Raw genomic sequence first — 14,738 nt, forward strand, 5'->3', positions numbered from 1 at the left:
GAAGCATCCTCATTGGTGGTAGTGGAGTCACATGGGCAAAACCAAGATGGCCGTGCCCATGGACCGGAGGACAGCAGCATACATTAGAGAGAACAGCAGTGGAAACTGCACCAGAGGGAGAAGACTCTGCAGCACAGCATGGGAGCTGGAGAGCACAGCAGAACAGGACCCGCAAAGGTAAGTGTTGGGGTCTGATTCTGGGGTCTCTTCTGTGGGCTGTGACTATGGGCGAGAGATGCCAAAAGGAAAGTGGCTGAAAAGAGGCATCACTATCAGAATACATTAAATTTGACCTATATGAATTGATCTTCAAGAGTTCGTAGACCACTGTATAGTCATAGACACTTGGTTTACTGTATATTCTAAAGAAAAATGTAAGATTCAGTGCACACTGGTTACTTCCTAGATTATACTGCTATGCCTAAACTCCCTATACTGATATTTGAAAGTCAGGATCAGGAAACTATGCTGACTGGGAGTATATGGGCTCTTCTCACACTTTAAGAAAGGCAATATCATAGTGAACTTCATTTATATCTCTATGGACCTAGTCATTTTCTGGCTGAATGCTCCTATAAAGGAAAGTGACAAAGTTCTCATAAAATGTCAGGACTCCTAGAAGCATGGGGGCTCAATCCTTTGAGTTCCCTTATAATATTATAATATTAATTTTGTGAAAACAACCACGAGTTTAACAAAATGTATTTAATTTCAAGTCATTATTTAATTAAAGAACAAGGCCACTGCATTGTTATCTCTGGGAAAATATTTTGACAAATTGCTTATACAGAAGCACCGAATTATAGATACTGTACTACAAAATAAATCAGCATTCTGGAGACCATAAGTGGCTTGTCTATCATATCTGGGCATGTGAACAAGAGATTCTAAATTTACACAGTATATAAAAACTATTGAAAGTCACTGTGAAAGTTTTGTCCTTGATATGATCAATTCTCCTAAATTAGCTGTAGTTGTTAGAATGCTGTGGCTGAGCAAACACTCCAATAACTCTCTAGGCTTTGGTATATTTGTGCCATACTATGTTTATCATTTTAATAAGTGCTCTTCTTTATAGTGACTCTCCTCAGGGATATCTGAAGCTTATGAACACACAGATTATTCTTCAGCCTTAGAGTTCTTTTTGTGCACTGATTTGACTGTTTTAAAGGTGACACCTCTACACACAGAGCAAAAAGGTCTGGCATGCAAGGTTACAGAAGATGTCTGTGCTTGACCCTGGCTTTCACAATGAGCATTTTGCAACATAAAACAGTAGCAAGACCACTACTTGCAAAGGAAAGCCATGGTCTGAACCTTTACTTGCCACTGCATATGCTGAATGGCATGCTGGGAATTTTTTAGCAGTAAACTTTCCCATTATTGTTAGAAGTGCTATTTTTTCTTTCAAATTGTGAAATATTGTTTAGATTTCAGGTGCCTTTTCCTAAACCTTCTTTCTCTTTCATCACCTTTAGAAGATGTCAAAGAAGTCCTATGACTGACAGCAGCTGCAGTACTAGTACTGGTTTGCTCCTGCTCTTCTATCGACTGATCCAGGATTGGTTTTATAATTGACTCCAGGACAGGAGTAAAGTTACAGATTTTTAAGTTAACTGTCACCACACAACAAAGAGAAAGGGTAAGGAAACACTGTTACCATTACCATGCAGTTTTATTAAAAGACTGGAGATTTTTTTAAACTAGCAAAACAATATTTTACCACTTGAGCTTTGTTTTGGGGTGCAGATGATGCACCATACACAGCAACTGACACAGAAAAACACAATATGCAATTTTTTCAAACATAATGAATTTATTTACACAAACACTGGCAATTGCTTCCAGGAACCAGGAACAGGTCTCCATTGAGATAAATGTTTTTTGTGTGCAGATGATGATGGGATACCACTGCACACAGAAGCTGATACTGGATTATACACTATACAATTTTTTTTCAAATATTTCCTTTCTTTACACAAACACTGGCAATTGTTTTTATGCACCAGGAACAGATCTTCTTTGTGATAAATATTTTGGGGTGTAGATAATTTGGGGGATACCACCATACATACAACAGTCCCTTGTCTGAACACAATCTTCTTGAAATACACAATATGTCTGCAGGTTTTTTTGCAATTATTTTTTTTATAATGGGAAAAGAAAAGACTCGAAACAATAAGGTTCTCTTGGGGTGCAGCAGCCACAGACACAGTAGAACAGGGTGTCCCAAACTCCACCATTACAGTCCATGTTTTAAGGATCGCCATGCTTGAGTCCAGATGGTTAAATAAAATTGACTGAGGTACTAATTAAGTCATTGGACTCAATCATGAATACCCTTAAATACTGGACTGTAATGGCAGAGTTTGAGAACATCAGCAGTAGAGCATTTTTTGGACAGATAATCAATGCACTGCAGTGATAGATTTCCTTGAGAAAAAAAAAGCAGGTTCACTTTAACAAACAATCAGAAGCACCACACACAGTATCCTGTTTTTCTGCAGTGTGTGAGTGAGTTTGCAGTGTGTGTGACTAACAAACACACATATTACACTTTTGAATTAGTAGAAGTTAGTAAACACTACACAGACCACAGTCCCACAACCTCTCCCTCCACTGTCAGGTGTGAAATTGATGTTCTCCTAATGGCATTTTAGTATACAGCCCACAGCCCCACACCCTCTTCCTCTGCTTTCCTGTGTGAAATGGCATCCAATCACAAGGTAGGGACTTTTATACACAATGCCAACCCATAGCAAGAAAGCTCATCACCTGTTAAATGACATCAGGGTAACAAACCTGGATTTGTGTAGTAGACAGTGAGTGCACGTAGACTCAAGTAACTCCAGTATAGCAATATATTATATACAGTAAAGAGAGCTCACAAGGTTAGATAATGTCAAAGAGCCATAGAAGTCAGGGGGCAACAGCCTGATGATGGAAAGCATACTGACAATGCTGACCATAACTCAGTTCTCCTTAATCACTTGATGTTTGGAAAACCAGGTTTGCAAATGACATCTTTGTGTGCCCTTCAAGTGTATGTTGCAGCACTGTTATGTGAAAAAACTTATAGCAATGCCTCTCAGAAAAAATATATGTGCTGGACTGTAAATAAATGGCTTTATCTCACCAAAGTATCATATGCATCTTCCCCTCCAGAAGATTGACAATGTTCCCTCTTGAACAGGACACTTAAGTCCCTCTCAATGTAGCACTACAGGTCCCAGCAATACTCTCCTACATACAGCCATGTAAGACACTAAACTGCTCTGTTGTGGCTGGCCTCATGATGGGTCACAGACAATCTGTCTCAATAGCCCTGGCTCAATAACAAGTGGCACTCTCCACCCTTGTCTCTAGGAGCTTCCACCCTGCTTCCTGCATCTTTCAGACTCCCCTTGGTAATAGAGCCTCAGTCTCTCAATGGTGTGTCTCTGTGTGCTCAGTATGCACACTGCTCCTTACAGTCTCTAAACTCTGTAAGTAAAATGTTTTTCAACAAACTGTTCTGCTCACAGGTTCTCCAAAAGCACTGGCTACTACTCTATTTAGCTCTGGCATGCCAACAACATTTCTATCCCCAAGTAAACACAACATTTTTCCATTGTCCTGCCCCAAAAGGCTTGAAGTTTGTGGTCCTGTACAGCTGTTACTTCACCTGGGTTTATGTCAAGTAATATCTCGCAAGGCTGATGTCAAGTGATACCTCGTAATTGTGAGGTAAGGTGTGATATGCAATAGTTAAGAGATGACAGTTGAAAGAGTGCTTCTGTACCTAGATGATGACCTAATCAGTGTCTATGGTGGAGAATAGATGAAACAGCTGCAAAAAGATAGTCATGGCAGAGGAGTTATCTAAAAAGTGGTCTACAGGACATTGGCCACAATACATTTTTTAAGAATTTTGTCCCTCATGAGGACATCCAGTGATTTCCTTACAACCAAGGAATGCAAAGGAGACATGCATAATTCTGTTGGTTATAAACCTATACCATTGGGTTATATCTTATATGTCATCTTTTTAACTAATATTTTCTTCACTTGGGTAAAACTTGTGACTATGACTTATAAATGAAAACAAGAAATATCAAACTTCATTGTAGTCCTACAGTATGTACTTTGTTACAATCCAATAGCTATCATATTTGTAAATAACATTAATGAAACACTAATAATATTTTAATCTGTGCCAGGGACATAACTAGGGGTGTTTGAGCAGTGCCACTGCACAGAGCAAAGGACCCTGTGGGCGGCACCATCACTCCCCCATGGCCCTTGTTGCTGGCTATCTAGAGTAATACTAATACAGTAGCAGCCATCTCCATGCTGCTCCCTCTGTCTGGGAGCAGCAACAGTGGGTTAGTAGGCTCTGTGCAGGGCTGAAAGTCCGGTACTCCGGGAGCAGCAGCAGCAGCAGCTTCATACAGCAGGCAGTAATCTCTCACTCCCAGTATCCTCAGTGACAGCTGTCACAGACATAAACCTGGACGGACAAGTAAGTACAGAATGAAGGGGCCTAGTGGAGGGAGGATACAGCAATTATCTGGCTATTATGAAGTTACCAGGCTGCAGAAGTGCTGTACTTACATTGTAGAGTTGAAGCATCTTCCCTCTGCTGTGCTGTGCTTCCCTGAGTGCATACTGTAAGAGGTCAGGCAGTTGTTTTGACAATGAACAGGCATTTAGCATACATTTTCAAGTCACCCTACATCATACTTTAGCACTGAGTAAAAGATCACTGGGGGACGGCATTGACACAGGGCACCAAAATGGCCAACTATGGCTTTACTATTTGCAAATGCACAGAGTTATTGGGATCTAAATATTTATTTAATTGTGACTATTTATAAAAAATATATTAATAAGGTTGCCATATTTAAAACAATATGATAAAGTGTATATGGACCATTAAGTGTACCTACCCCAGAATCCAGCCACATGTGAATTGTCCTCATCATGTTCTCTACTGTGTCATAAATGTGTAACATTTAGCTCCTAAGAGGGCTTTAAATTACCATATGATGAGAGGTGGGCATTCATACATACAAACTGCAAATAACAGCATAGGGTCAGGCATTATGGCTTCATGTAAATTACTGAAAATTATGCAAATCCTCTATAGACTGCATGTCCCATAACATTTGCTAAAACAACCAAACACACAAACATATTCCACTATACAAATAAGTGAGTGATTAACTTATACAAAAAGCAAATTATATGTTCACGAAAAGTTTGGCTAGCACAAGTATTTTTTTTTAAAATTAATATATAGTATAGTATAGTATAAATTATATATATTTTTGGTTTGGTCTATTGGGCTTAGTAATACTATTATTAACATGTCAGAGTAATCTCAAGTTAAATTAATGCATGTACAACTATTATTCTGAAATGTAATGACATGCATGTAGTATTCAACATAGAGTAGGCTTTGTGTAGAATACAAGCACAGTTAATTTAACAGTAATACTAATTATCTTGAGTAGATTTCATAGCTGACAGTGACCTTTGTGAGAAAGATAGACTTGACAGTGGCAATTGAAAGTTTGCTAATGAAGACTACTGCACCCTCCTTGGTAGAATGCTTAATAGTGTCTTGTACATGACACGTTTTATTCTTGTAAAGCTACCAAGGAAATGTCAACATTCTGCATCTTCTTAACACGCTACATTTCCCAGTATAGGAATGAAGGAAACTTTTAAATGAGGTGCTTAATTAGACTTTAATGTCAAGCTTGTTTAAATTGTTAAATACTCTAAATCCAGAGGTAAGGTCAACCTTTTCATTAACCAGTAGCTACAATATATCTCTCTAATACTTAGTAAAGTTATGCCAAAATATAAACATAGAGTAATTAAAATTGAATATTACAAAATGCCTAAAGAAAGGAAACAATTTAAATGTTTTTCAGAAGTAAAGTACAAGGCACCATATAAGGCTGCAACACTGCAAAAAAAAATAATGTATCAAGACAGAAAGGTTTACAAATATTACTGAAGTCACAGCTGTAGTTTAATATTGTGTATTCACATATAGTACAGTAAGTATGATATTGCCACATATGTGGAAATAATCATGATATGATATGGAAATGTATATTTATGCTGAAAGCAGTTTCAGAAAATATTCACAATGGTACATGCTATACTAGGCCGAGAGTTGTAGTGTAGCCACCTACTTTTTGTATTAAAGCCTAAACATGCCTACTTGCTAGGTGATTTTGTTAGAACACATACCTAGCAATTCATACCAGTATTATAGAATATTCATTAGTTATATTGCAGTCATTGCTGTGCCTGAAACATTCCTTTCTCTTTATCAGCATATTATTGATGATGCATGCCAACAAGGTTAATATTAATTAGATTACTAATAAAAATTAGATTACTACTACGAATAATAATAAGACATTAATCAACAAAATCAATACACATTTCTATCAACCCTGTAAAAATAAAAGTGAATAATAGAGTAATTCAGTATTTCATATATTAAATATTACATAAGAAAATCTATCTGTACGATAGTATATTATTATCAGTAGTATAACATGTACTCAAACAAATAAAAAAACTAGTTTCAGACAAAAGTTATTAAGGTTAGTACTCAAAATCTGCATCTAGAACAAAAACATACACAAAACCACAACAAATAATGAATAAATATAATCAAATTTGCCTTAAGAGGATGAAAAAAAAATGTTGAAAGAACATCCTAACATTTGAATTTATTAGTGGCTCTAAGCCTGTATTATCTGTCTAGCTAGAAATATGTCCCAACCTCTGAGACATGTATGTATAGTCTCTGCTTGAAGCAGTATATTCTATAGTTTATTTGTTATCATGATAAAGTACCCAAGCTGCATATGTGACAGAATCTACTCATACGTCTGTTCATGAATATATGTATTACAATCAGCCCATATCTGTAAGTTCCCAGATTGTCTAGGCAACTGCTAATGTTATGCAAATATGAAAGAAACCTTTGACTACAACTTGTTAGTGTAATAGCTGCCCAATTGTGTATGTAGAAAAATTATAAAAAGTTTATAAAACCAGCCAAAATCATGTAATTTTTGCAATCCAAAACCCAAACTTTGGATTTAAAATCCAAATTCAAAAACACTGGAAGATTATATTATATATTTCTATCTATCTATCTGTCGATATATATATATATATATATATATATATATATACAGCATATATATATATATATATATATATATATATACAGCCACGATCCGGCACTCAAACGGTACCTAGGAATACAGCGCCAGGTGCCCTCCACAGTGAATCTTCGCCCTGTCATATAACGTTCCAAAGGTGGCACTCCGGAAAGCTTGATAAAAGTGCTAGTAAAGCACTGAAACCTTGCAGCACTAAGCTGTGTCCATTTTCTTACATTACTTGTCCAGAGTGCCGCCTGTGGAATATTATATATATATATATATATATATATATCAATAGAGGCCCGGCTCTCTGCAGACCACAGTGGGTGAAATACCTTGCTCCAGGTGCCTTCAATGTGGAGATCACTCCTATCACTGTATATAAAAAGCACATAAGCGGCACTCCGGAAACTCCCAAATGGGTGAACACAGTGGTGTCTTTATTCATCGTTTCGGTTTTCTATGACCCCTTCCTCAGGAACACACATAATATCAAATACATACATATCATGACTTAAATTCCTTACTCTAATGCCCATCGTATTTTCACCCCCTGCATTCCACCGGTGCTCTGACTGCACACTTCCGGATGCCGTGGCCGGAAGTGTGCAGTCAGAGCGCCGGTGGAATGCAGGGGGTGACAACACGATGGGCACTAGAGTAATATATATTTAAGTCACGATGTGTATATATTTGATATTATGTGTGTTCCTGTGGAAGGGGTCATAGAACCCCGAAACGATGAATAAAGACACCACTGTGTTCACCCATTTGGGAGTCTCCGGAGTGCTGCTTATGTGCTTTATATATATATATATATATATATATATATACACATAATCTTCCAGCATTTCGGATTTTGGATTTTAAATCCGAATTTTGGGTTTTGGAATGCAAAAATTACATGATTTTAGCTACTTTTAAAACTTGTCATTTAAAAAAAAATACAGATCCAAAACCAAAACACTCAAGTGTCGTTTTGTAAAGCCAAAATCAAAACCAAAGCAAGTACTGTAGATAATTCCAGATCCACTAGTCGATATGTTCATGAGCGATATTGTTTAGTTTTTGCCTTGCAGTGATGGGCTCAATGTCGTTAACGACATTGAGCACCTACACTCAACTATATCGTTCATGATATAGTTCAGTGACATCACCCTCCATCATCCCTGTACTTGCAGAACCTGATAATATAATCAGGTTGCCTTGTAAGTACGGTTGATGAAAGATGTCGTCAACGACCAGTGGGAGCGCACATCGCTGGTTATTGACTGCATACCCACTGGACGATATTGCAGACAATGAAAAATAACATTGTCATTAAAATCGTCCAATTTATCATCCAGTGGATATGTGACTTAAAACAGGGATATCAGTGCACATTTCTAATATATATATTAGTTCACAGTCATTGAGCACAACCTCACTGAAGTATTTAGTGAACATGGTGTCTTCACATAAAAATCCACACAAACACAGCCATGGAACTGTTGAATATCAACAATCATCAATCATGGCTTTGTCTATTCAAAGTATGGGGGTGTATAGATACAGTCAGGTGCATAAATATTGGGACATTGACAGAATTTTCATATTGTGGCCTCTATTCACCACCATACTGGCTTTGAAATGACACCAACAAGCTGTGCTTTAACAGCAGACTTTCAGATTTAATTTGAGGGTAATTACATCCAAATCAGGTGAACGGTGTAGGAATTACAACGGTTTCTATATGTGCCTCCCACTTTTCAAGGGGCCTAAAGTAATGGGACAAACTAAACAATCCTAAATCTAACTTTCACTTTTTAATACTTTGTTGCAAATCCTTTGCAGGCAATTACAACCTGCAGTCTGGAACATGTAGACATCACCAGACACTTGGTTTCATCCCTGGTGATGCTCTGCCAGGCCTCTACTGCAAATGTCTTCAGTTCCTGCTTGTTTTTGGGGCATTTTCCCTCCAGTTTTGTCTTCATCAAGTGAAATGCATGCTCAATCAGATTCAGGTCAAGGGATTGACTTGGCCATTGCATAACATTCCACTTTTTAGCCTTAAAAAACTCTTTGGTTGCTTTTGCAGTATGCTTCGGGTCATTGTCCATCTGCACTGTGAAGCGCCGTCCAATGAGTTCTGAAGCATTTGACTGAATATGAGCATATAATATTGCCCGAAACACTTCAGAATTCATTTTGCTGCTTTTGTCAGAAGTCACATCATCAATAAATACAATGGAACCAGTTCCATTGGCAGCCATACATGCCCACGCCATGACACTACCACCACCATGCTTCACTGAAGAGGTGGTATGTTTTGGATGAGCAGTTCCTTTCCTTCTCCATACTCTTCTCTTCCCATCACTCTGGTACAAGTTGATCTTTGCCTCATCTGTCCATAGGATGTTGTTCCAGAACTGTAATGGCTTTTTTAGATGTTGTTTGGCAAACTCTAATCTGGTCTTCCTGTTTATGAGGCTCACCAATGGTTTACATCTTGTGGTGAACCCTCTATATTCACTCTTGTGAAGTCTTCTCTTGATTGTTGACTTTGACTCATATACATCTAACTCCTGGAGAGTGTTCTTGATTTGGCCAACTGCTGTGAAGGGGTTTTTCTTCACCAGGGAAATAATTCTTCTGTTAGCCACCACAGTTGTTTTACGTGGTCTTCCGGGTCTTTTGGTGTTGCTGAGCTCTCCGGTGCGTTCTTTCTTTTTAAGAATGTTCCAAACAGTTGATTTGGCCACACCTAATGTTTTTGCAATCTCTCTGATGGGTTTGTTTTGATTTTTCAGCCTAATGATGGCTTGCTTCACTGATAGTGACAGCTCTTTGGATCTCATATTGAGAGTCGACAGAAACTGATTCCAAATGCAAATGTCACACCTAGAATCAACTCCAGACCTTTTACCTGCTTAATTGATAATGAAATAATGAGGGAATAGCCCACACCTGTCCATGAAGTAGCTTTTGTGTTGATAGTCCCATTACTTTTGGCCCCTTAAAAAGTGGGAGGCACATAGAGATACCATTGTAATTCCTACACCGTTCACTTGATTTAAATGTAATTACCCTCAAATTAAATCTGAAATTCTGCAGTTAAAGCACATCTTGTTTGTTTCATTTCAAAGCCATTGTGGTGGTGAATAGAGGCCAAAATATGAAAATTCTGTCAATGTTTCAATATTTATGCACCTGACTGTATAATATATATATATATATATATATATATATATATAGATTATGTGACAAAAGCACTGGTGAGGTTATACACGGGAGATATATTTGTCTCAGGTTTCTGACCTATGTATTAAAACCCCAGGAACATATCTGTGATTGCAATGCATACTTGATAGTGTTTGGGAATTAGTAAAAGCTGGATAAGGGTTCCTGGGGTTATGGATGGAGGGTGAGAGCAGTCTCCATCCATTAGGCCAACTTTGAGTACTCATGTCTTTAGCTTGAGAATAGGCTAATCAGTACTTACACCTGTAAGAGGCTGATAAAAGTGTGTCAGGGGTTTTACTCAGTGTCTCACTACCTGGGCTTGTTAAGAGACATTATCATTTACTGACCATGAGTACTACACAATAAACTAGCTTTGGCTAATTGCATGGAAACCCTGTACTAGTGTGTTTTTTCCTGGTGGCTATGTGTTTGGAAGTACCCATCTACCCCAGGAGAGGGCACTCCTTGATCCTATCACAATTCATGGAGAATGTGAGCAACACACTGAAATTTTAGCCATAGGAAAGAAGTACATTTAAAATTTAAAGTGAAAGATACCATTTTGTTGTTGTGGACATGAACTTATATACAGTTAATCCATGGTGATGACATTGGCAGATTTTTAGGGAAGCTAGATTCAGCTTCAACTTTACACCCATAATAAAATGGAAGACATTGTTGAGGTCTTGCTACAGGCAACACTGGCTTAGCAGGAAGCCTCCAGAATGCAGCAATTAGCATTTGATGAACTATACAAGCAACAGCACCAAGACTGTGAAGCCTTAAAACAGGTGGTGCAATATCTATGCTTCCACCGATGTTCCCAATAGTTCTTGCTCCATATGAGCCAGTAATTTTCTGCAAAACATGACCCTGAGTGATGATGTTGAAGTTTACCTGTCCCTCTCTCCTTCCCCTCCTCTACCTCCAAAAGCCTCCATTACTAAGCGTAACATTGACGCTATCGACACAGGTTCCTTTTCTTCCCTGATTGACTCACTTCTCTCCCCTATCCTCTCTCTCTCCTGCCCAGAACAAGCCACTTCCCTATACAATACCTCCCTTACTTCTGCTCTGGACTCTGTTGCCCCAGCGATCACTATTCACACTCGCAGAACTCAACCCTGGCATTCCAAATGCACCAGATACCTGCAAAAGTGTTCTCGAACTACCGAGCGACAGTGGAGAAGATCACGCTCTAAAGCAGATTTTCTCCATTTCAAATTTATGCTCTCATCCTATAGTGCTGCGCTCTCCCTCTCTAAACAGTCATACTTTAAGAACCTCATCTCCTCTCAGTCCTCTAATCCCCAGCGTCTCTTCACTACTTTCAACTCCCTCCTTCACCCACCCCCTCCTCATCTCCCCTCCTTGCTCACTGCCCTTGACTTTGCTACCTACTTTACATCTAAAATTGATTCCATACATCAGGACATCATATCCAACCAGTCCACCAGCTCTCCACCTCCTCCTTTCCCAAATCACCCCTCCCCATCAACTTTACCAACTCTAATATCCTTCTACCCTGTATCTGGAGAGGAAGTCATGGCCCTTATCCGGTCCTCCCACTCTTCCACCTCCCCCCTTGATCCCATCCCCTCCCGCCTCCTCCGCTTCCTCTCTCTCTCTCTGCCTGCTCCCATCTTGCCCACCTCAATAACCTCTCCCTCTCATCAGGCACTGTTCCTTCTGCATTCAAACATGCCCTTGTCTCCCCCATTCTTAAAAAACCTACCCTTGATCCTAACCTTCTTTCTAACTACCGACCCATCTCTCTCCTCCCCTTTGCCTACAAACTCCTTGAGCGGATTGTCTACAACCACCTTACCACTTTTCTTTTCTCCCACTCCCTCCTTGACCCTTTTCAGTCTGGCTTCCGTTCTCTCCACTCCTCTGAAACTGCCCTCACAAAAGTCAGCAATGACCTCCTTGCTGCCAAATCCCAAGGCCACTACTCTCTTCTCATTCTCCTTGATCTCTCTGCTGCTTTTGACAATGTGGACCACCCTCTCCTGCTGAATATCCTTCACTCCCTTGGTCTACGTGAAACTGCCCTCTCCTGGCTGTCATCCTACCTCTCTGACCAATCTTCCTCAGTTTCCTCTCACGACTCCTCTTCCCCCCCACAGCCTCTTACAGTAGGTGTTCCCCAAGGTTCTGTTCTTGGTCCTCTCCTATTCTCCCTCTATACTTCCTCTCTAGGTGAACTCATCAGCTCTTTTGACCTCCATTATCATCTCTATGCTGATGATACTCAAATCTACCTTTCCTCCCCTGATCTCTCCCCCTCTCTTCTGACTCGTATCTCCAACTGTCTCTCTGCTGTCTCTTCCTGGATGTCCCAGCAATTTCTTAAACTTAATATGTCTAAGACAGAGCTGATCATCTTCCCACCCTCCCACATCACCTCACTTCCCACTATTTCTTTATCAATTGATGGAATAACTATCTCTTCTAGTCCCAAGGTGCACTGTCTTGGAGTTATCCTGGACTCATCCCTCTCCTTCAAACCACATATCTAGAACCTTTCACAGTCCTGTCATTTCCATCTCAAAAATATTTCTAAGATCAGACCCTATCTCACCCAGGATGTTACTAAAACCCTCATACACTCACTGGTCTTCTCCAGATTGGACTATTGTAACCTCCTCCTATCTGGCCTCCCCAAATCCCTTCTCTCTCCTCTCCAGTCTATCCTTAATGCTGCTGCACGGCTTATCTTCCTCTCCAAGCGCTCTACATCTGCCTCCCCTCCCTTACAAGCTCTCCCCTGGCTCCCCTTCCCTTTTAGAACCCAATTTAAGGTTCTCACGCTTGTTCACAAAGCCCTCACCCAATCTTCTCCCATATACATCTCTGATCTCATCTCCCTTCATGCTCCTCTCCGCCCTCTTTGCTCAACTAATGCACGCCGCCTTTCATGCCAGCTGATTACTTCCTCCCACTCCCACCTCCAAGATTTTGCCCGCACTGCTCCCCACCTCTGGAACTCTCTCCCACTCCCCATCAGACTCTCCACCTGTTTGCAATCCTTCAAACGGGCTCTCAAGACCCACTACTTCATCAAAGCCTTCCAGCTATCATTCTAAATCCCTGCTACATGCTCCTTCATCCCCATCTGTGTCAACCCAGTTTGTCTTCCCCCTCCTTTTAAGAATGTAAGCTCTCACGAGCAGGGCCATCTACCCTCTTGTGCTTCTCCTTACTATAGTGTCATTTACTTCTTACTCACCACTAGGGCACCTAACACTTGGTTGCTTATGCTCTGTTGCTTATCTGGGTGATATGGTCGCTAATGTAGCAATATATATTATCCATGTCCTGTATTGTATTGTATTGTTCTGTAAGTCACTTGTATACAATTTGGTTTTGAACTTTGTAAGGCGCTGCGGAACACTTGTGGTGCCATATAAATAAATGATAACAATTTAATAATAATAATATGTAACCACTTTTGAAAGAACAGCGAGAGTTGGCCTAAAGATCAGTGGGCAAGCCTTGTGGCACCCTTCCTGTCAGGAGAACCACACACTGCCTAGTATGACTTGTGCCTGACTGATGTTAAAGACTTTGATAAGTGAAAAAAAATAATCTTAAATTGGTTGGGAGTCATTATGTTTGTTTGTGCCCAAATATTCATTGGTCAGAATACCAAATAGTAAAGCCTCCCTGATCTCAGATGCATGCCCTTGTGATTCTCACCACAATGTGGCTACAGCTGGAGTCTCTAACAGGACCCAAGATTGTGGAAAGAGTCACGAGTACCCTAAAACAGCAGACCAATTGGTATAATAGGTAGAGAGGTATGTGGCAGCTGAGGAACTTTTAAGTGTACCCCACTAGGCCCTAATCCCACAACAGTGATCTCCAGTGACCAGTGATAAGAGTGTTCCAGAGAAGATGGGTGCTTGGTGGTGGAATGAACCTAAGACTGTGGGTTTGGAACCTGGAAGTAGGCCTGCAGTGGCAGGACGGTTCCTATCCTGTAAAATACTTCATATTAATTAGGGATGTGCAGGCTCGGATAGGTTCGAGTTTGCACGCCGAGTTCAGATTTTTCCCTCCAAAAAACAGGACTCAGAAAGAGGCAAAACATCATCTTGCATGGACAATCATCATCACTCCTGGACAAAAGTCCAAGAATGATGATGTTTGTCCATGCAAGATGATGTTTTGCCTCTTTCTGAGTCCTGTTTTTTGGAGGGAATAATCCGAACTTTGCGTGCAAACTCAAACCTATCCAAGCCTGCACATCCCTAATATTAATATGATCAAATGTTTTCAATGTGGTGGTTTAGGCCATATTGCTGTGGATTGTTTGCTTACCTATGA

The sequence above is a fragment of the Taudactylus pleione genome, unplaced genomic scaffold (genome assembly GCF_031769625.1).
Source record: "Taudactylus pleione unplaced genomic scaffold, aTauple2 ptg000183l, whole genome shotgun sequence".
NCBI classification, from domain to species: Eukaryota; Metazoa; Chordata; class Amphibia; order Anura; family Myobatrachidae; genus Taudactylus; species Taudactylus pleione.